Here is a 7,532-nt window from a genome sequence, read left to right as displayed (position 1 = left end):
GAGGCTGAGGCAAGAGAATCGCTTAAGCCCAGGAGTTGGAAGTTGCTGTGAGCTGTGTGATGCCATGGCACTCTACCCGAAGGGCATAAAGTGACACTCTGTCTCTACAAAAAAAAAACAAAAAAAACCCAAAAAAAACACACCCTCAATGAATCCCCAACAATAAAAAAAAAAAAAAAACAAAAAACACTTAACTCATTACTCAAGTTCTCTTCTGGATTGGAAAGCGGGGGTTGGGAGAGAGGAAGGGTTTCTGTTCTAGGAACTGTGCTACGTGTCTATTTACTTGTTTATTAGATTGATTTTAATATTTATTAATTTATTTTTTGGTCCATTTGATTATTTTTCTTTTTTTTTGTTAGTGATGCAGACGTTCACTGAGTCACCCTCCGTAGATTGCCGTGGTGTGGTGTCACAGCTCTCAAGAACCTCCAACTCTTGGGCGTTAACGATTGTCTGGCCTCAGCCTCCCAAGTACCTGGGACTGCATGAGCCCTCCACAGCGCCGGGGTATTTTTGCTTTGTTGCAGTTGTCATTGTTGTGTAGCTTGTCAGACAGGGCTGGAATCCGCCAGCCTCCTCGGTGGATGTGGTTGGTGCCTTAAACAGTGTGCTATGCACCACCCCCCAACCCCACGCCAGCCTATTAATTTATCTATTTATTTATTAAATATTTTCCTTCTTCTGCGGTGTTTGACTGGGGCCCGATTTCAACCCGCCGCCTATTGTACGGCACCCGCCGGTACCCTACTCCTCTGAGGAACAGGCACTGAACTACGTTTACTCTTTCATTTTCCTTCCTTCCTTCCTTCCTTCCATTGTTCTGTCCTATCAATTCTCCTTCTCTCCATCCCTCCCTTCCTTCCTTCGTTCTTTGTTGTTTTTTTTTCTTACCAGTTTTTTGCCGGGGATTGGTTTGAATCCGCCACCTCCGAAATATGCGCGGGGAGGGCGGGAGTGCCCTCAGACGAACTCTTTCAGCTAAATGATTTTGAGGAGGGGGCAGTTTTTCTCGCCACCCACCTCCTCTGTATATGGGGCCGGCACCCTACTCCTTTCACCCACAGGGGCCACACGTTAACTTGTGTTCGTTTTCCTTTCTGTAGAGACAGAGTTTCACTTTGTTGCCCTCGGTAGAGTGCCGTGGCGTCGCACAGCTCACAGCAATCTCCATCTCCTGGGCTTAGGCGATTATCCTGCCTCGGTCTCCCGAGTAGCTCGGACTACAGGCGGCCGCCACAACGCCAGGCTACTTTTTTGTTTTAGTTCGGCCGGGCCTGGGGTTGAACACACCACCCTCCCTATATGGGGCCGGCGCCTTGCTCACTGAGCCACAGGCCCCGCCCCCGTTATCTTCTATACTTAACAATAGCTTCCCCCCCACACATACATCTCTCCAGATACAGTGAAAACAGGTGTGGGAGGATATTTAACTAAATCGAATTAGGTGGCTCAGGCCTGTAATCGTAGCACTTTGGGAGGTCTAGGTGGGCGGATCGCTTCAGCTCACTGAGTTGAGCTCCCGAAAATGGGTTTGTTTGTTTGCTTTCCAGTTCTGGCGGAGTCCCGGCTTGAACCAACACCCACGGTATAATATGGGGCCGGTGCCCTAATCCTTGAGCCAGGGGCTGCGCCCACTCTCAGGCACACGCGTTTCTGAAGTGAGCAAAAGCCCCGCTGAGGCCCCAGCTCCTGACCTCTTGTCGTCCTCCATGTCTGCAGGGACGACACGGTCCCCGCAGACACTGGAGGGCGGGTCCTCCGAATCTGCAGGTTGCTGACTTGTTCTGACTGCGTGTCCCAAGGCACCACTTTCGGGGTTTATTTTTTCTTCTTTTATCCCTTGTTTCTCTCATTGCACATCTCACACTTGTGCTGGAACACATGATCATGACGCCTATGAACTACTAAAGGAGATGCTGCCACACACATCCCTCCGTCCTCCACTCCCTCTCTCCTTTCTTTCTCTCCTTCCCTCGTAACATCCCCCACTCCCCTGGCCTCCGCACCGGCATATGAAACACCGGAGCTAGCTAAGAATGAGCACGCCGGGTTCTCCTGCCAGGCAGGCAGGCATGCATGACACCCACGTGGAGCAAACCTGGGTGTCAGGAAACTTGGGTCTGCACAGTGCCCCGCGGATGAGCAGACGTCCGTGGCCGACCTTAGACCGGGGATCTTGTCACCTTAGCGCCTGTTGGTCAACCAGATGTCTCTTCTGCGTGCTTTGGCCTAGTCAGTCCAGCAGGTGGCGGCCTTGTATAAGTTGTGGTTCCCCTGAGGCTCTGAGACTCGCCTCGCTCCTCCAAACCCCGTGTTCCTTCTTTCGTGTTCGTTTTCTCTCTCTTTCCCTCTCTCTCTCTCTCTCCCTCTCTCCCTCCTTTCTCCTCCCTCTCTGTCTCTTTCCCCCCTCATTGTCACTCTCCCTTTATTCTGAAATGGTTCTTCTGACAATACGCAGTGATTGCGTCCTGTGTAACTACTAGAGCTAAAGTGCGAACTCGGCAGTGTGTGGGCCTAGGGGGTGTGTCATTCCTATCAAAAAAAAAAAAATCTTCTTCATTCAGGTCTACACAACCAGCTAGGACAGTATACGTGTGTGGGATTATATATTTATTTATTTATATATTTTTTGGCCATACACCCTCAGTCCACCTTCACTGGGAAGAGCGGTGTGGCGCCATTCACAAGTCACAGCACACTCGAATTCTTGAGCTCCAGGGATGCTTTTGCTTCAGACTCCCGAACAGGTGGGACTATGCTGGGGTGTGGGGTGGTCGTCTCCTGTCTCCACCGGCCTTGGCCTCCCAGAATGCTAGCATCAGAGTGGAGATCAACCGCCCCCAACCCCATAACTTCTTTGGGTGTGTATGGAGCTGTTCCGGGCGACAGATCGGTCCTCTCAAAGCCCAGTGGGGAGGCGGTGCTGAGAAGGGCGGGGACAGATCCTAGGAGTTCTTCCCTTCAACCTTGGCTCCGGTCAGGTCAGGTCAGTTCATGTCAGCGCCTCTGTGCTTGGCTGCTTAGCTCTTCTGTAAAACGGAACCGATCAGAAATAATGGTCAAAAACTTAATTGAGGGGCGGCGCCTGTGGCTCAGACGGTAAGGCGCTGGCCCCACAGACCGAGGGTGGCGAGTTCAAACCCGACCCCGGCTGAACTGCAACCAGAAAATAGCTGGGCATGGTGGCGGGCTCTTGTCGTCCCAGCTACTCGGGAGGCTGAGGCAAGAGAATCGCTTAAGCCCAGGAGTTGGAAATTGCTGTGAGCTGTGTGATGCCATGGCACTCTACCCGAAGGGCATAAAGTGACACTCTGTATCTACAAAAACAAACTAACAAACAAAAAAAAACACTTAACTCATTACTGAAGTTCTTTTCTGGATTGGAAAGCGGGGGTTGGGAGAGAGGAAGGGTTTCTGTTCCAGGAACTGTGCTACGTGTCTATTTACTTCTTTATTAGATTGATTTTAATATTTATTAATTTATTTTTTGGTCCATTTGATTATTTTTTTTATTTTATTTTTTTGGTGAGGCAGACCTTCACTGAGTCATTCTCCGAAGATTGCCGAGGTGTGGGGTAGCTCTCAAGAACCTCCAACTCTTGGGCATGAACGATTGTCTGGCCTCAGCCTCCCTAGTACCTGGGACTGCATGAGCCCACCACAGCGCCGGGGTATTTTTGCTTTGTTGCAGTTGTCACTATCGTCTAGCTTGTCAAACAGGGCTGGAATCCGCCAGCCTCCTCGGTGGATGTGGTTGGTGCCTTAACCAGTGTGCTATGCACCGCCCCCCAACCCCACGCCAGCCCATTTATTTATCTATTTATTTATTAAATATTTTCCTTCTTCTGCGGTGTTTGACTGGGGCCCGGTTTCAACCCGCGGCCTCTTGTACTTGGGGCCGGTGCCCTACTCCTCTGAGGAACAGGCACTGAACCACTTTTACTCTTTCATTTTCCTTCCTTCCTTCCTTCCTTCCTTTCTTTCCATTGTTCTGTCCCATCATTTCTCCTTCTCTCCATCCCTCCCTTCCTTCCTTCGTTCTTTGTTGTTTTTTTTCTTACCAGTTTTTTGCTGGGGCTTGGTTTGAACCCGCCACCTCCGAAATAAGCGGGGGGAGGGCGGGGGTGCCTGGAGACGCACTCTTTCAGCTAAATGATTTTGAGGAGGGGGCAGTTTTTCTCGCCACCCATCTCCTCTGTATATGGGGCCGGCACCCTACTCCTTTCACCCACAGGCGCCACCCGTTAACTTGTATTCTTTTTCCTTTCTGTAGAGACAGAGTTTCACTTTGTTGCCCTCAGTAGAGTGCTGTGGCGTCGCACAGCTCACAGCAACCTCCATCTCCTGGGCTTAGGCGATTATCCTGCCTTGGTCTCCCGAGTAGCTGGGACTACAGGCGGCCGCCTCAACGCCCGGCTACTTTTTTGTTGCAGTTGGGGCGGGCCTAGGGTTGAACACACCACCTTCCGTATATGGGGCCGGCGCCTTGCTCACTGAGCCACAGGCCCCGCCCCCGTTATTTTCTATACTTAACAATAGCTTCCCCCCACACATACATCTCTCCAGATACAGTGAAACCAGGTGTGGGAGAAGGATTTTTAACTAAATCGAATTAGGTTGGGCGACGTGAGGTGGCTCAGGCCTGTAATCGAAGCACTTTGGGGGGTCTAGGTGGGCGGATCGCTTCAACTCACTGAGTTGAGCTCCCGTAAATGGGTTCGTTTCTTTGCTTTCCAGTTCTGGCGGAGTCCGGGCTTCAACCAACACCCACGGTATAATACGGGGCCGGCGCCCTAATCCTTGAGCCAGGGGCTGCGCCCACGCACAGGCACAGGCGTTTCTGAGCTGAGAAAAACCCCCGCTGAGGCCCCAGCTCTTGACCTCTTGTTGGCGGCCTCCAATTGGCTGCGGAGAGGGCCGGTCCTCCGTGTCTGCAGGTTGCTGACTTGTTCTGACTGCGTGTCCCAAGGCACCACTTTCGGGGTTTCTTTTTCCTTCTTTTATCCCTTGTTTCTCTCATTGCACATCTCACACTTGTGCTGGAACACATGATCATGACGCCTATGAACTACTAAAGGAGATGCTGCCACACACATCCATCCGTCCTCCACTCCCTCTCCCCTTTCTTTCTCTCCTTCCCTCGTAACATCCCCCCTCCCCTGGCCCCCGCACCTGCATATGAAACCCGGGAGCTAGCTAAGAGTGAGCACGCCGGGTTCTCCTGCCAGGCAGGCAGGCATGCATGACACCCACGTAGAGCACATGTGGGTGTTAGGAAACTTGGGTGTGCACGGTGCCCCGCGGATGAACAGACGTCCGTGGCAGACCTTAGACCTGGGATCCTGTCACCTTAGCGCCTGTTGGTCGACCAGATGTCTCTTCTGCGTGTTTTGGCCTAGTCAGTCCAGCAGGTGGCGGCCTTGTATAAGTTGTGGTTCCCCTGAGGCTCTGAGACTCGCCTCGCTCCTCCAAACCCCGTGTTCCTTCTTTCGTGTTCCTTTTCTCTCTCTCTCCCTCTCTCTATCTCTCTCCCTCTCTCCCTCTCTCCCTCCCTTTCTCCCCCCTCTCCGTCTCTCTCCCCCTTCATTCTCACTCTCCCTTTATTCTGAAACGGTTCTTCTGACAATACGCACTGCTTGCCTCCTGTGTAACTACTAGAGCTAAAGAGCAAACTCGGCAGTGTGTGGGCCTAGGGGGTGTGTCATTCAAATCAAAAAAAAAAAAAAAACTCTTCTTCGTTCAGGTCTACACAACCAGCTAGGACAGTATACGTGTGTGGGATTATATATTTATTTATTTATATATTTTTTGGCCATACACCCTCAGTCCACCTTCACTGGGAAGAGCGGTTTGGCGCCATTCACAAGTCACAGCACACTCGAATTCTTGAGCTCCAGGGATGCATTTGCTTCAGACTCCCGAACAGGTGGGACTATGTTGGGGTGTGGGGCGGTCGTCTCCTGTCTCCACCGGCCTCGGCCTCCCAGAATGCTAGCATCAGAGTGGAAATCAACCGCCCCCAACCCCATAACTTCTTTGGGTGTGTATGGAGCTGTTCCCGGCGACAGATCGGTCCTCTCAAAGCCCAGTGGGGAGGCGGTGCTGAGAAGGGCGGGGACAGATCCTAGGAGTTCTTCCCTTCAACCTCGGCTCCGGTCAGGTCAGGTCAGGTCAGGTCAGCGCCTCTGTGCTTGGCTGCTTAGCTCTTCTGTAAAACAGAACAGATCAGAAATAAATGTCGAAAACTTAACTGAGGGGCGGCGCCTGTGGCTCATTCGGTAAGGCTCCAGCCCCACAGTCCGAGGGTGGCGCGTTCAAACCCGGCCCCGGCTGAAATGCAACCAAAAAATAGCTGGGCATGGTGGCAGGCTACTTTCGTCCCAGCTACTCGGGAGGCTGAGACAAGAGAATCGCTTAAGCCCAGGAGTTGGAAGTAGCTGTGAGCTGTGTGATGCCATGGCACTCTACCCGAAGGGTTTAAAGTGACACTCGGTCTCTACAAAAAAAAAAAAAAAAAAAAAAAAAAACACTTAATTCATTACTGAAGTTTTTTTCTGGATTGGAAAGCGGGGGTTCGGGGAGAGGAAGAGTTTCTGTTCCAGGAAGTGTGCTACGTGTCTATTTACTTCTATATTAGATCAATTTTAACATTTATTAATTTATTTTTTGAATTTTTGAATTCAAAATTGAATTCATTTGAATTTTTTTTTTTTTTTTTTTGGTGAGGCAGACCTTCACTGAGTCACCCTCCGTAGATTGCCTTGGTGTGGTGTCACAGCTCTCAAGAACCTCCAACTATTGGGCGTGAACGATTGTCTGGCCTCAGCCTCCCAAGTACCTGGGACTGCATGAGTCCACCACAGCGCCAGGGTATTTTTGCTTTGTTGCAGTTGTCATTGTTGTGTAGCTTGTCAGACAGGGCTGGAATCCGCCAGCCTCCTCGGTGGATGTGGTTGGTGCGTTAACCACTGTGCTATGCACCACCCCCCCACGCCACGCCAGCCTATTTATTTATCTATTTATTTATTAAATATTTTCCTTCTTCTGCTGTGTTTGACTGGGGCCCGGTTTCAACCCGCCGCCTCTGGAACTTGGGGCCGGTGCCCTACTCCTCTGAGGAACGGGCACTGAACCACTTTTACTCTTTCATTTTCCTTCCTTCCTTCCTTCTTTCCTTCCTTCCTTCCTTCCATCGTTCCGTCCCATCCTTTCTCCTTCCCTCCATCCCTCCCTTCCTTCCTTCGTTCTTTCTTGTTTTTTTTCTTTCCAGTTTTTTTTGTCGGGGCTTGGTTTGAACCCGCCACCTCCGCAATATGCGGGCGGAGGGCGGGGGTGCCCGCAGGCGAACTCTTTCAAGGAAATGGTTTTGAGGAGGGGGCAGTTTTTCTCGCCACCCACCTCCTCTGTATATGGGGCCGGCACCCTACTCCTTTCACCCACAGGCGCCACCCGTTAACTTGTATTCCTTTTCCTTTTTGTAGAGACAGAGTTTCCCTTTATTGCCCTCGGTAGAGTGCCGTGGCGTCACA

The sequence above is a fragment of the Nycticebus coucang genome, unplaced genomic scaffold (genome assembly GCF_027406575.1).
Source record: "Nycticebus coucang isolate mNycCou1 unplaced genomic scaffold, mNycCou1.pri scaffold_95, whole genome shotgun sequence".
Lineage (NCBI taxonomy): Eukaryota > Metazoa > Chordata > Mammalia > Primates > Lorisidae > Nycticebus > Nycticebus coucang.
This window is presented reverse-complemented; position numbering follows the sequence as displayed.